The following is a 17,500-nucleotide window of genomic DNA, read 5'->3' as shown; positions in this document are numbered from 1 at the left end:
CTTTATCTAATGAATTTCTCTTTTCCCAACCAGGCCGCGGATAAACAACAGCAGCCAGTTCAGTCATGCAACCCCAAAGAGTAAATTCGTATACAAAGAACCAAAAAAAACCTTGGGATGATTGTCATACACAAACGTCATTTATGTCTCTCATCAACCTTCAATAGACTTGTTAATAGAATTAAATTCTTAGGACATTATTTACTTTTGCTTTCGAAGAATATCCAGTTTCCCTAACAGAAGGGTCCTCGTGAAATTAAAATATCTTGCAAAGTAGCTTTTTTCGATTCTCATCTTCTGCAGTATTAATTTACATTATTAGATGCTACAGAAAAAGTCTGTCCATTTGGCAACAACTGGAAGCAATCCCTAATATTCATCCTGTCTAATTGATGCTCAGCTACTACTATTAAGGATTCTGCAACTGATTCGCTTCTCTCCTCGCTATTATTTGCTCTGGAGATCATGTTCTAGAAAAAAAAATCCGTTTGAACTATTTCTGCCTTTAGTATCTCCATGAATTAATTATTCATGTAAACACAGAAGAGTGAAACTAATATTTTCATATCTTCATCTTCTCGCTACTATAAGGGTTATATGTTTTGGAACAACAATGAGATTGTTCAGCCAGTTTACTATGAAACTGGAAAGATTGCTTTTCAGTGTTTAGTCCACTTCTATTTGCAAAAAGTAGCCTAACAAGAATGTGACAGTTCCCCTTTATCCTCATTCTCCTCTTGAATACACTCCAAATGCAGATGTTGCTCTTTTGATCAACTACGAGTATAGACGTGTTAAAAACCTAGACGTCTCCACTCGTCTTAATTTAGATGGAATAAATATGATCTTCAAGCTGCAAATCCTCTTCAATTATTCATGAAATCGTAAGATGAGTTTTGTGCTTTTCTTTGAACAAGACAGTTATGAATATTCATCTATCTTCAACAGACCCTGATAAGGTATTCCTTTTTTAAAGGACCATAGAAATACAGTTCTCTTTTAAATCATAAAAAGTAAATTGTTACCTAAATGCAGCCACTGTCATAAACAGATCACTAACCAATAAATCATGAAACATTAAAGTTATAATATAACTAATGACCGCGCCTGATTCAAATTCCAAATAATTAAAAAACTGGCACGGCAATTTTTTCAAATCGTTTTCATTTCCTTTAGTATATTCCACACTTCCAAAATCAAATTTCATTCACAAAATATAATCACATAAAAAAAAAAGAATAAATTATTCTTACGCCTCCTTCACCAATCTCACCCAAGAAATCGTCTCCAAATAACTTCACAATGAGGGACGGAACTAATTGGCACCTCACGACACCATCTTGGCAATTGCACTAAGTGACATTAACTAAGCATTCACATGATGGATGCAGTTAGCCTCTGAAGCTTACCATCGTCCTCCCCCAGACCGAAGGTCCATTCCCTCCCTCTCTCAAATACTTCTTTATTCTCTCACAAAAACGTCTTCAAAATTATTTTGCTTCCGAAAACAAAAAGCATCGTACGACCAAGAAGTGTGTCAAAGTCCCACGCGACCTCATCATCATCATCATCATCAGCATAACAATCACTAAAAGTGGAAGACCTGCACACATCGATTGCTCAACTTGTTGGATGGAGTAACACGCAGAGAAACGACAACTTTAATTATCTCTTTATTAGAGAGTTTTCAACGCCGGGACTGAGCGTGAGTTGAAAATGAGGTAATTAAGTTAAAAAAATAATAGTATAATTACCTGCTCAGGAAATGATTATATAATTGGAAGGATTTTTACCAATGAAAAAAAGTAAGGAAAAATTTACTTTCAATGATACCCCGTGACGTCACGTTCTGTTTACATCACCGTAAAAGTTTCTTCTGACATTGGAGGGAAAATGTAAACAGTCTTAAACATATTGACTTTGATGGCGTCACAGATAGTAGCGAACGTTGATTGGTCCTTCAACATTGTAATGAAAACTGAAACGACATTGAGAGTTGTACTGATACAAGTCAGTTGAAAAAAATATGAATGAAACTGTGAATATAGAAGTCTATCAGATTACTACTGACTTCATTAAAACAAACACGAGCTAACACGTACATAGTTTACACACACACACATATATATATATATATATATATATATATATATATATATATATATATATATATATATATATATATATATATATATATATGTATGTATGTATATATAAAATATACACACACACTTGAGAACTTTTTTGCTTTTAGAGTAGGAGGCGTCAAGTGTCGATGTTCTTGAATTCAGGGATTTTGGATGAGGATGTTTGCCCACGCGTTTTATCACTACAGACAATTTCCGCAGTCATCTGACTACCAGGTACATGATATTTAAAGTTGTGGTAAAAAAGTTTAAGCATATATATAAATATAATACATACACACACATACATATATATATATATATATATATATATATATATATATATAGGCTATATATATATAAATATATATATATATATATATATATATATATATATATGTGTGTAAGTGTGTGTAACATCATTGTTTTAATTTCATAATGCTTTTGCTTCAAGTGCAAAGAAGTATACTATCTCTAAACGAATACATTAAATCAAGTTTCCAATAGAATTTAACTATTATTTTGACTAATCAAAAAATTAGTATTAACCATGACAGAATTTCACTAATTTCAATGAAACTCATAAATCAAATGACTTATGAACCATGTGCATCACAAATATGCATTTCAACGGAAAACTTGGCGAGATGTTCAGATCACCTTCCAGTGAGGCAGAAAGCAGTACACGTTTAAAAAAATAAATTTTTAATCAATATCAAATACCTATCTATTTATTTATCTACTCTCACCAGTGAAAGGACAATCAACCTGAGTGATACATCACTTAGCTCACGCTTGGTAAGCCAGTGGAACACTTGAGGCCTACCAACCACCAGTTCCCAAAGCTGTCAATGGGTACCAGCATCTACTGTGGTCAGTTAGGGCAGGGTAAGACTAGGCTTGCTGGGAAACCAGAAAGCTGCAGCCTTCTCCAGCCACCCAATTTTAACGAGGTTAGCATCCATGATATACTGTATATACTGTACATACATAAATACATACATACATACATACATACATACATACATATATATATATATATATATATATATATATATATATATATATAGATAAATATATAGATAGATAGATATATAAGTGTGTGTGTATATACATGAGTGTGTGAAAGATATTTAGCACAACTTTCTAGCTAAACTGATGTTACTTTACCGAATACTAGACTTCTACAAGGTCAAGATGGAACACAACTACACTTCACTGATGACGATGACAAAAATGCGCACACAAATAAGAAAAATATCCCGGTAGGAAATCAATACAGGAGGGCTGATGACGCTAGCAAAATGTCATCTTAGTGACCTTCAGTGACGATAGTGTTTAATCCCTCCAAATTCTATTTCAATACGATTATACAATTTCATTGTCTTGGAGGGTGTGTTCCTTGATGGAATTAACACCATGTTATTTGTGGGACTGAGTAGTATAGAATTTAATATACATAAAAAAGGCATATGTACCGAACGTGGTATGTCCATGCAAAGGGCCTGTAAAGCCTCACAAGGAAAGGAAATTTAAAATCTTATTGTGAAAAATCTATAATGCAATTATTAACTATGCACCGAATGGGTACGAAGTTGGCAACCTACCCAAAAACACTTTCCGCGTAATTGTAAAGGTATATAAATGCGATGTAAATATCGTACAAACACATACACACATATATATACACACTCTTATACACACATACACACACATTTTTATATATATATATATGTATATATATATATATATATATATATATATATATATATATATATATATATATATATATATATATATATATATATATATATATATATATATATATATATATATATATATATATATATATATATAAATATATATATATATGTATATATATATATATATATATATATATATATATATATATATATATATATATATATGGTGAAAGGGTTTGCGTCTCGTCATAATTAGCAAAACTGTACTATTCAGGGCCACCCGCACTAAGTGGTTGATTTACTGTGAGCGTTTATTAGAAAAGTTCGTAACACCACCAATACGCAATTGCGATGGTGGTGATGAAAACTGGTCAAAACACACACATGAATTGATATGTCTGATGATGTTGTCCTGCAATGGACTGAAAAGGGCTACATTTGCTGTTGTTAGAGTATGCTGTATGTATGTATATATATATATATATATATATATATATATATATATATATATATATATATATATATATATATATATATATAATGTATATAGTAGTAGTAGTAGTAGTAATCGAGACCCCCGAACACCAAACCCTTCTGGTTCACCCCCTCCAAAGGGAATAAAAAAAGATATGAAAGATGCAGAAAATGTATGCACGCACTTATTAAGTCACAAACATATAATATTGTTACTTCGGAAATCTTGAACGATTTATTCAACTTCATTAAAACTCAAGACACATAATGACGATTTTCTTCATCATCCGCATGAAAATAAACAAAGAAATTGAATTAAAAATTCGATTAACATTTCTCATCCGTCTCCCTTTTCAAAAAGTGAGTTGGGCGTAGATGAAATTCAAAAGGGCTAGACGACACCCTGACAACTCTTCCCACCCTTAAATGAGCAAAAATGCACGGTAGCGCTTCCGTAACGAAGTCAAGTGTGTGGCGAGCATGCGCCGTGAGGAGCAACGCAATACGTTAATTAAGGCGACCAAAAAGCGAAGGATGCATGTAACCACATGGAACACTGGAGGAGAGAGAAAAAGGACCGGCGATAAAAGGATGCAGAGAGAAAATAAAGATCACTGATAAAAGTGGAGAGAGAGAGAGAGAGAGAGAGAGAGAGAGAGAGAGAGAGAGAGAGAGAGAGAGATATACTGGTAAAAAGTAACGAATGAGAAAGTGAAAGTCAGTTAATAAATGAGAGTAACAGGATAAATATAAGATACAGGATTTACTGCGTATAAGAAATAGGGAGAAGATCATTCGGGAAAAGGGATACGTCATAAAGAAAGAATACTATGAGAAGATAAATACTTCTCTCTCACGGGAATCAAGATCAAGCTCAGAAAAAGTTGCTTGGCTATGTGATTTGGTTTCTGGGGTTTATGTTCTTCCTTATGGTTCTCTCTCTCTCTCTCTCTCTCTCTCTCTCTCTCTCTCTCTCTCTCTCTCTCAATGATGTTGGTGTGCCCAAATTCTTGCATCAGTGGAAAAACTATGTATTTTTCTTACTCCACTTCTAGTGTCATTATTTGAAGCCTGCAATGTGAAAGGGTTATCAAGATGAATACTTTGCATACTCTAAATCTACAAGATATCACAGTACTCTAAACCATTTTAGATACATACAAAATCAAAACACTATACACACACGCATATATATATATATATATATATATATATATATATATATATATATATATATATATATATATATATATATATATAGACAAACACACACACTAGATACATACAAATAGATATACAGACTTATGCAATATATATAAATATATATATATATATATATATATATATATATATATATATATATACATATTATGAACACTATATACTGTATATATAGTATATATACATGTATACACAGACAAACACACATATACTACACATCTTTACACACATCGATACGTTCAAGAATACAAATACGCAAACACACACGCACACACACACACACACACATATATATATATATATATATATATATATATACATATATATATATATATATATATATATATATATATATATATATGTATGTATATACTGTATACTTACATATATACTAAAAATCAAACCATTGTTCTCTAGTCATAGGTAGTGCCATCGCCTCTGTACCATGGTCTTCCACTGTCTTGGGGTAGAGATCTTTTGCTTGAGGGTACACCCATGCACAATATTCTATCTTATTTCTCTTCTTGTTTCTTTTTTAGCTTTATAGTTTATAAAATCAAGATATATTTTAATGGTGTTACTTTTATTAAAATATTTTATTTTAATTCTTTATTGCTTCTTTTGAACTTTATTTATTTCATTGTTCCCTCTACTGACAGCTCTATTTTTCCTGTTGGAGTCCTTGGGCTTATAGCCCCTCGCTTTTCCAACCAGGGTTGTAGCTTAATTAGTAATATATATATATATATATATATATATATATATATATATATATATATATATATATATTGTTCCCTTTACTGACAGCTCTATTTTCCTGTTGGAGTCCTTGGGCTTATAGCCCCTCGCTTTTCCAACCAGGGTTGTAGCTTAGTTAGTAATATATATATATATATATAAATATATATATATATATATATATATATATATATATATATATATATATATATATATATATATATATTATGTAAACAGACTGAGAAAGCGTAGGAGTGGGCTAATTGGTAGAAACTAGGAGGAGACAGACAGAGAGAAAAACTAAAAAAAAAACAGAGAAGTAAAAGCTTAATGATTAAGTATAATACTGAATGTTATGGACGGAGTGCTTTGGCAATGAAAAGGAAAAAGAATATCTGTTGTAATCTTCACTGATAAAACCTGTCAAAAATATTTGTTATCATCAAGCGTTTTTGTGTCATTGAATTTTGTTTTTCCTTTCGTTCTTTTTCAAGATTATCCTCCATGAAATCTATGACTCATTAATAAAGGATTCACTTTCTACAACCTTGACTTAAATGTTTAGCAGCGGCAACTGCCTCGCTCAACGCCACGAAGGGTGATTGGAAAGTCGAGTTTTTGCCCTCGAAAAATCTTAAGTCAGAGTTCAAGCAAGAAAAAAAACTAAAAAAAGGAAAAAAAATGAGAAATTTACCATTGATAAAAGAATTCTATTTCAGCTTTCAATACTCGAAATGGCAGAGGCTAAAAACACTTATACCAACAAAAATATTCCCAAGTCAACATGAGAAGACATCTAACTTTGTCTTCCTAATTTCCATATAAATTTCTTAGTCCCTATAAATTGGAATACCAGTGGATAATATTTATTCCTCAATTGGACCTTACGCCATTAGCACATGCATTTTCATACTGAATTTACCAATGTTGGCGGGTCGTACAATGATATAATTGAACCTGATAAAATAAAGAAAATAATCAGTCAACAAAAATTGATGCATCATGTAAAATCACGACATAAAGTAAAAAAAATACTGTTGATCATTAGGTGGAAGCAGTACACTAACAACAAGACGGGCACTCGCTCAGTAGAGAGCATGCCTCCGCCACGCCAAGCAGTCTTATCTTGTTCTTAACTCCACTGCGTATTTGTACTTAGATTTATTTTCTTCAAAATCTAATGGATTCGTCCTTGGGTCTTACGCCACATGTCCACTAAGTTCCGCTGAAATTGGTTTAGTAGTTTTTGCGTAATGTTGGTCACAAACAAAAAATAAACTAACAAAATATTTGCAATTTACTTAAAATTGCGTTTAATTTTTAAAGCACTGCTGCATACTTGTACTTTATCTAAAATGTTATATAATCATTCTTGGGTCATACCTAACATGACTACCAAGTTTGGTCAAAATCGATACTAGTTTTCGTGTAAAATTTCTCACAAACAAACGAATAAATAACCTTAGAAACGGACAACAGATGTAAATCCATGCCCTTCATAAAATCTTCGATTTTGGCGAAGGCAACAAAACAACTGTTCTTTACAAACACGACAAAGTTTGCAACAATAATATCAAAAATATACATGCGACAATTATTATAAAATCTAGAACTTTTACAGAAATTATAACAATATAAAGCAACCGAAACTTTTATAATGACAATAGCGAAGACAAAACTATTAAATTTTGTTCATCAAAAGAAAAAAAAAAAACTTTTATATAGACTCAAAGACAAAACTCGGACTTTTCAGTCACCTCACTATACCGAAATTTAGGTAAAGTTGTTCACAGGGCGAAGAAAATCACAAACAGAAGCCACTGATTTGCTATAAGAAATTTCCATTTTGGAAAATATATTTTCTTACTATTGTTACAGATCTAAAATGTATACCTCTAGGATTGAATACTAAACTTGAAATTGATTCGTACATTTATTCATTCATACATGATATAGGGGTAGACACAAATAGTTACAACGCATGCATCTGCAAACTATATAGTCCATGGGCCAGAAAGTGAAACCCTCCCCCCCCCCCCCCTAGGGAATTTTCACGACCCCCCTAGTTTTCTTCCTTATGGTGTCCTTTATCCATATCCGGGTGTTTCCAAACACATAAATGTGTACAAACCGCACGCCAAATTTTCACATTTTCCGCCGCACTGACTTTGTGTCGCTTTATTGGCTCTAACTTCCTTAATATCCAAACTAAGTGAACATTTTTGGTACCAACATAATGCTAAGACCAAGAGCAACACAATGGTATATAATTATGTCCATAATTAATGATTATTACGTATTCCAGGGCCATTATTGTATCCCTTACCCTTAATTCTTGTTCAAAAATGGGCACGTGTAACTAGTTGCTACTGATACTGATGAAATTGTTGAGGCATTTGGTTACATTTCTGTATTTGATTTTGTACATAATCTTATTTAGAATATTGCATATCAGTTTCGTTCACTAATTTCCCAAAATATGTGAATCAAGTGACAATAATCAATTTATTGTATAATGGCCACATATTACCAGCAATACCCACTTTTTTCCGTAACTTCTGTAAATTGTTACATAACTGCACCATTTTGGTGTCAATAGATAACAATATATTCTCCAGCTTTTTGCATTTCAGGCAAAGGATCCAATATTAACTGGTGATAATTAGTCAGCATGGCAGAACGCCCAGTTAGTTTACTGAAAAAGAAAAGTCAGAGGAAATCTCTGCAGTGTGCCAAAAGGACTTACATTATACATTTTTCTGAACAGAAAACTGACAAAATTGTTCGAAAACTGACTGATGTGAGCTTTGAAAAGATCAAGGAATCAGTGCAGCTCCGCAAAGCTAGTGCTGATGCTAATGTGAGGATGCATGAAATCTATGAAGAAGTTCCAGAGACGCTGAATGCAAATACCCATGGAATACACAGGAACTGTTATCAAAAGTTTATAAATGTTGGTCATATCAAAAGTAAGAAACGACAACATCCAATTGAAGATGACGAAGGGCCTTCAACTTCAAATCGAAAGCAAGTATCATCTTCATCAATTTTATTTCCTTCAGAGGTGTCAGAGAGTTTCCAACAAAGTGTGTTACAGAAACTGCAGCTGAGTCAATACTACAGGCTGCAAAGCATAAAAATGACTACACATTACTTGGAAAGATTGAAGGCTGTGACTTGCAAGCACGAGAGGCACATTATCATAATTCTTGTCGCAGAGATTACACTCGTAAGCAGGAGTGAAATGTTAATAAAGAGCCGGATCAGAGTGCTGTTGAACATTTAGGTGCCCATAGCGAAGCATTCTCCTACATCTGTGATTGTGTTGAAGAACATATAATCAAGGGGTGCAACGTAGAACGTGTGACAATGTTGAAAGAGAAATATTTGCTATATTTACAAGAACATCATCCATCAACTTACAATCCAAACTACAAAATCTATAAACTCAAGGATAAGTTGGAGAAACATTTTAATCACAGGGTTAAATTCTGGGCACCCAAATACTGAAGTGAACTTATATATTCTGATCTCTTACCATTTGGACAAGCAGTAGAGGCAGTATTTGAGATGGCCACCTCTGAGGAAAGGTTTCTCCAGGAAGCAGCTATGATGCTCAGGCGACAACTGATGGATGCCAAAAGGAAAGCAGACATACTGCCATGGCCACCTACAGCAGCGCAGTTGATGTCCATAGAGAACAAACCACCACTAATCCTGATTAACTTTTTGTCGCAGTTTCTATGTGGGAAACCATTTAAAGATATTTCGTCAAAGTTGGAGAGGATGGTTGATTCATTTGCTCAAGATGTATGTTATGCTATGAGCCGAGGAGAATGGAAAATGCCTAAACATGTTCTTCTTGGAATAACTTTGAGACATATGACAGGAAGTACTGAGCTCATTACACTGGTGAATCATTTCGGTCACTGTTGGTCATATTCCCAAGTGATGGAGCTAGAAACTGCCATATGTAACCAAATCAACACACAGGAATCCTTACTTCCTGCAGCCATATCATCCTGTATGAATAATATAGTTCTCCACTTCAGCTGGGACAACTTCGACCTGTCTGAAGAAACACCATCAGGGGCTGGAACAACACATGTAGCACATGGTATTGTCATTCAGGAGACATCTAGTAGTGCAAGTTCTGGCATGAACAGGGAGCAGCCACCTCAGCAGTCAGGGAAGAGTAATAAAGACAGGTCAATTCGCTATGAGGATAAAGAACTGCCACCTTGTTTCATGAGTAGGACTGAGCCTAATTTGAGAGTGGAACATGTATCTGTGACAATACCAGTTTCATTTCATGAATCCAAGGAATCAGACTTTGCTTGGACTATTGCAAGATTGTACAAATCTAATGAACAAAGTGTTCCTGGTTGGGCTGGATGGTTGTCACTGACTGGAAAAGGTAATTATGTTGAAGTCTGTGCTCAGTCTACAGTTGATTACATGGTGCCAGTACATAGGGCAATTACTGATAATGCCACAGTTCAGCACATACTCCGACTATGTCAGCAGACCACAAAGGATGTGCAGCAGGAGGTCACTATCGTAACTTTTGATCTAGCTGTAGTAATGAAAGCTTACTTTATCATGTGGCAAACCCACGAGAATACAGTGCTGTTCTTGTAAGGATTGGGGCATTTCATACAATCTGCTCATACCTTGGAGTCATCGGGAAGATGATGTCTGCCACAGGCTTTGAGGACATCATTATTGAGGCTGGTGTATGTGCAAGTGGATCGATTGATCAAATGTTGAGGGGCAAACATTACAACCGTGCAATAAGAGTTTACAAATTAATGTATATTTTGTGTATAAGGACGAATGCACTCTCCTTACAAGTGAGGATGGATTAACTGTTCAGACCACGCAGGCGAAGGACCTATTTTCTTCACAGGAGGAAGCAGATACTCGGATCATTCTGCATTGCATCCATGCTGCCAAATCATTTTGTGCAGAAAAGGTGATTGTAGTCCGTTCACCAGATACTGATGTCTTCTTATTGCTGTTGAAGTTTTCTCAAGATATTGACCCGTCTGTGTTATTTGATACTGGCGTTTCAAACAAGAGAAGACTAATTGATGTGAGAGCTGTTATTAGCAAACATGGTACAGATTACTGTAAACTCATGTACTCTTTTCATGCATTCACAGGATGCGATACGACAAGTGCCTTCGTTCGCCAAGGTAAACTTACACCAAAGAAGACACTTGATGCCCATCCTGAATACCATTCAGCATTAATCTCTCTAGCAACCACTGCTGAACTTTCTGAAGAAACATTCAGTGAACTTGAACAGTTTGTCTGCTGTAAGTATGGAAAGGCCAACTACAAAGACATAAACAAACTGCTCTATGATATGTTTAGATAAAAATTCCAGCTCAAGAAAGGCCAAACTTTGTCCAGTTGTGATGGCATTGATCTGAGCTTGCTCCTACCATGCAGGTCATCACTGCACATGCATATCCTCAGATGCAACAACCAAGCATATGTTTGGAATAAGTCCAGTGTGCCATATCCAGATATACCAAGTCCAGTAGGCAAAGGCTGGAAACTTGATGACTCAGGACAGCTGCAGACTGACTGGGTCAAAGGTGATATACTGCCACAGGAACTCATTGATATCATGCTAGACAGAGAAGCTGACAGCGATGATGATTTGGATACAGAGGATATTGATATTAATAACCTAGCCGACAACATTTATGATGAAGAATCATGAATGCAATGTGTAAATTGTCAAGCTAGTTCTTTTCTGTAGTTGTCTGTTGCCAGTGCCAAGAGAGACTAACTAGGCCATCATACCCCACATATAATGATATTTATATGAACACAACTTCGCAGATTTCAAACATTGATGTAGACTTCCAAGCTCTTCACCATTTACTTGTTGGTATTAGTTGTCAGTTTAAGTTATAAATGACATTTATATTGGTTACATTTATCTTATTCTACTGTTAATCAATGATTTTCTTGGTTCTCTCAGTGAATGACATCTGTCAGATATGAAAGTCAGACACACTGCAATAGGTAGTGTCCTACATTTATAGTTTTAGTCATATTTACTATGTTTGTGCATGCATATTCATGATATAAGTATGTGGTGCCCACTCTACAGTGAATAATGTCCAAGCAGTATACTTCTCTTCAAAGCATCTCCTTCTTTAAATGTTAGTAAAATACTCTTTTTTATAATAAATCATAAAGATAAATTGTTTTGTTGCCATTTGGTACCAGAAAGTAGAGATGATAGGGAAGATGAGGGTAGAACAAAGTTCCGTCAATTGAAATTTGAACTATTTTTAAGGAGTGGGGGATAGGTAACAGCAATTTAGGTAATGGATTTCAGTAACAGATTAACTTTACATCATCAAGCTTAGTTGTATATGCTCCAAGCATTTGATTAGCACCAAATTAATGCAGATATGTCACGATTTACAGAAGTTATTAAGAAGCGTTCCCTACAAAGTAGGTATCAATAAAAATATGTGGCCATTATACAATCAATTGATTATTGTCACTTAATTCACATATTTTGGGAAATTAGTGAACGAAACTGATATGCAATATTCTAAATAAGATTATGTACAAAATCAAATACAGAAATGTAACCAAATGCCTCAACAATATCATCAGTATCAGTAGCAACTAGTTACACGTGCCCATTTTCGAAAAAAAATTAAGGGTAGGGGGTACAATAATGGCCCTGGAATACGTAATAATCATTAATTATGGACTTAATTATATACCATAATGTAGCTCTTGATCTTGGCATTATGTTGGTACCAAAAATGTTCACTTAGATTGGATATCAAGGAAGTTAGAGCCAATAAAGCGACACAAAGTCAGTGCGGCGGAAAATGTGAAAATTTGGCGTGCGGTTTGTACAAAAAGTGACAATTTTGCCTTTTTGCCACATTTATGTGTTTGGAAACACCCGGATATGCATAAAGGACACCATAAGGAAGAAAACTAGGGGGGTCGTGAAAATTCCCTAGGGGGGGGGGGGGAGGGTTTCACTTTCTGGCCCATGGACTAATATAATTTCACTCAATGTTTTATTAACATCTGAATAATAATTTATATTTCCCATACTTTTGTCTTTAGGCGGAAAATACCTACCAAATGGTTCTACTCCTCCTTTGTTGAGAGAGAGAGAGAGAGAGAGAGAGAGAGAGAGAGAGAGAGAGAGAGAGAGAGAGAGAGAGAGAGAGAGAGAAATATATATTTAGCTTCGTTTCCCATCAATGCGTACAATTCACAAGCAACAATAGGAACCGAAAGTAGGCCTACTTTAATGTCTTACCATACTAATGTTAGACCGTTCAACACTTTACTTATTTATACCTTCACTTACTGTAGTTCGTTTATTTCCATTCAACTCGTGTAGTTCAATAAACAAATGCATTTATATATATATATATATATATATATATATATATATATATATATATATATATATATTGTATTTTGAAATAGACAACATTTGTATGATTTCATAATTTGCATAATCATGAATTCCTTTTCATCTAGAATTCTTGAAACTTGACTATTATTTTCATAGCTACAAAGTTTAGGAAAACATTTTAGGGCAATTCTTTAGAATTATATAATACTTTTCTAAGTATGAAATATAGCATTTACAAACAAAGCACTTTGAAGCTAAACATCGTTGTTTATTGTTTATTTTCTAATCAATACCAGGGCTTGAAAGGCCAATATATTCAAAAAAGAAAATTCCTCTTCAAATTTTCACATTAAGCTTTTCACGCTAAGCTATATCTAAGACCTGTAAAGAAGAAAATCATTATAAAGAAGCGAATAATCATGTTCCCCTTCGGGCATAAGACATCTAACCTAGACGAGCTACCATTTATGTCCTCTATTATAGTAGTCCTGAATGAACGTTTATATATATATATATATATATATATATATATATATATATATATATATATATATATATATATATATATACTGTATATATATATATATATATATATATATATATATATATATATATATATATATATATATACTGTGTATATATATAGATATATATATATATATATATATATATATATATATATATATATATATATATATATATATATATATATATGTTTCAACCAAATGGTTATCCACCCGCCCAAAATTCACCCTTATGAATTTTGTCAAAAGCTTTGGCCTTTTCAATATTCCAAATCAAATCTTGAAGTTACTCCAAAATTCAAAGCCCTTACATAAGATCAGGTTTGACGATCAATTTGGGTAAAATCGCCTATGCAAGAACCAATGAAAAAAAAAAATCGAAATAAAATAGCCAGTAGTTGTTGAGGTCAGACACCGAGTGACCAGCTAGTGAATTGCTTCAGCACATCCCCGTACAATAGTTGCCAATTAGGCTACGAATTAATACATAACGGATCACCTCCCATAATTTATTAGTGCATAACGCAAGGAACTTTGGTACTAAGAATCACTTTTACTAAGCGAACTAGTGACCATATTAAAGCGCTTGTGCTCAAGATGATTAGGTAAAACCGGAGAATGAAAAGGGCCGAAATCTAACTATACATTACATAAATGAACAGCAGCTTTTACAAGCAAATGTTCAATGCCGTGTGATGAAAGCCATGAAAAGAAGAATAAAATATTTTGCCAGATACAAATGAAACTTCATGATAATGTTTGTTTTTGTTAGGAAGAAACCAAACAAACAGGGAAATAAAGCGGAATCAACTTACAGCGAATTTAAAGTATAAATAATTTCCTTCTTGTGTTTCACTGTAAAAGCAAACAAAGAACAGAACTGAATGTCAGCCACGGTCAAATTATTGTGTTCTTGTTATGCATCGATTTGTGCATAACGTATTCATATAATGTATATCAAAATACATCGGATACCAAATTATCAGAAAAAACATAACAATACAAACACATACACACACATATATATAAATATATATATATATATATATATATATATATATATATATACATATATACATGTATACATACACACATATATATATATACATACACACATTATATATATATATATATATATATATATATATATATATATATATATATATATATATATATATATATATATATATATGTGTGTATATATATATATATATATATATATACATAAATATATATATATATATATATATATATATATATATATATATATATCTATACTATTAGAAAAATAATGAAACGGAAATAAAAAATCAAGTAACACAATGCTACTAGAATGATATATCTAAAAATACAAAACAAAAACTAAAGGCAAGACAGGGACACTAATATTCTAAGAATTCGATGCTCAAAAATATTAATAGCTAGGCAGTGACCACTGGAATAAAATGTTTGATAATTGATTTAGGCAATCATTCAGTTCACAAACTTTATAAGACTGATCAAGAAAAACTTATAGGTATGTGTCAGTAACAAATAATTCTCACAAACTCATCAATACAGAAAAGAAAATTGTGTAACATTATCATATAACCATATCAGTGTTCACTCACAAGCAAATAGCGCTAGCAAGGTAATGATTCATGATTATATAGATTAGTGTATATATATATATATATATATATATATATATATATATATATATACATATATATATGCATATATACTGTATATATATATATATATATATATATATATATATATATATATACATACACAGTTAGTATATGTATGCATCTGTATATATTTCCTAATATAATTGTTCGGACTGATACCCAACCCATAAATTTACATCATGCCGAAAATAAACTTCCAGCAAAGAAACTTTCCAAAATACAAAAGAAACACAAAAAAAAAAAAGAAGGAAAGAGTGTAACAATGCTCTATTCAATGGGTGATCTAAGTGGGCCAACGGAAGAGATTCAAGAAACTCTTGTCTTCGGATCACAGGAAGATCGGACCTCTTGAATGCTCTATTTTGCCTTTATTTTTCGATTGGGTTCATTCTTCCTGCGTTAACCAGGTCAGAAATTTGAAATGGCTGCTTATAAATGAATAAAGAAGGTATGAATTACTGCTTTCTGTGTGTGTGTGTGAGAGAGAGAGAGAGAGAGAGAGAGAGAGAGAGAGAGAGAGAGAGACGTGGAACATGTAACAAGTGTACTTCTTTATGTAGCAATATATAAAATCTACTAAACCATTTGAACATCTATTCTCATAACTGACCTCAAAATTGTACTGCTAATTTATGCTTATGATTGTCCACTACAATTAAGGGGAGAGAGAGAGAGAGAGAGAGAGAGAGAGAGAGAGAGAGAGAGAGAGAGACGTGGAACATGTAACAAGTATATTTCTTTATGTAGCAATATGTAAAATCCATTTAACCCTTTGAACATCTATTCTCATATCTGACCTCAAAATTAAACTGCCAATTTATTTATATTTATGATTTCCCACTACAATTAAAATGGCTGTTCCGCCGTGTTTGTGCTTGGTTAGCGCCTCATCGTGCAAGAAACTGCAACACGAGGTTCGTGTGGGAAATTGCTACCTGCAATCCTATTTGCCTCTGAATATTACTTGCAGCGCTTCCGCTCCAGAGTTGGCGAGGTTAACCATCCTTCCTCTTGTTTTCTTTATAGAAAGAAAACAAGAGGAAGCAGAGTTGCCTCTTTCGTGCTTGTTCTTGTTTTTCAGGCCCGGTAAATGAATAAATTAAATCATTCATGAAAAAACAGCAAACATATGTTAAATATATTTAATAATATATGACAAAATTAGAAACCGAATCTCTCTCTCTCTCTCTCTCTCTCTAGCATAACAGAAGGATACATGACCAGCATACCATATGATCCATCAGATCATTTTTACATCGTTTTAAAGTTTCCCCAGAAGGGAATTACGAGGCTGAACTCTGTAGGGTTTAAATACTTCACCTTTGCTCAATGTGCACTTCAGAAGCCGGGTCATGTACCTGCAAATAGAAATATGGTTAACATTTGTGTTATTTTTTAAGAAAAAATACTTATCGCAAATTAAGTAGGACGTGACCTCAGCTAACGTAAAAAAAAAAATAACAAACTTAAACTATAATGAGGAGATATCTTCTGAACTGTGCAATAGAATATCAGTTATAGTAAACAGTACTGCTGATGAACGTATACACTTACAGGGAGTAAATCCGTTCAAATAATCGTAAATACCATACAATAATATGACAAAAATAACAATAAAATA

The 17,500-nt window shown here is 33.2% G+C and overlaps 1 protein-coding gene across 6 annotated transcripts in view; it reads right to left on the bottom strand.

The window, feature by feature from the left end:
* Nucleotides 1–17,500, bottom strand: part of LOC137655717 (rho GTPase-activating protein 18-like) — a 451,738-nt gene that overhangs the window by 222,804 nt on the left and 211,434 nt on the right. Inside the window, exon 2 of one of the 6 annotated variants that reach the window (XM_068389727.1) lies at nucleotides 17,200–17,237. The exons of the other annotated variants lie outside the window; for them this stretch is intronic. The gene's annotated coding sequence lies outside the window, so the exon portion shown is untranslated. The remainder of the gene's footprint in view (nucleotides 1–17,199; nucleotides 17,238–17,500) is intronic. 6 annotated transcript variants of the gene reach the window in all.

The sequence above is a fragment of the Palaemon carinicauda genome, chromosome 16 (genome assembly GCF_036898095.1).
Source record: "Palaemon carinicauda isolate YSFRI2023 chromosome 16, ASM3689809v2, whole genome shotgun sequence".
In the NCBI taxonomy this organism is placed as follows: Eukaryota; Metazoa; Arthropoda; class Malacostraca; order Decapoda; family Palaemonidae; genus Palaemon; species Palaemon carinicauda.
The sequence above is the reverse complement of the archived record's forward strand: the minus strand, read 5'-3'. Positions and strand labels throughout refer to the sequence as shown.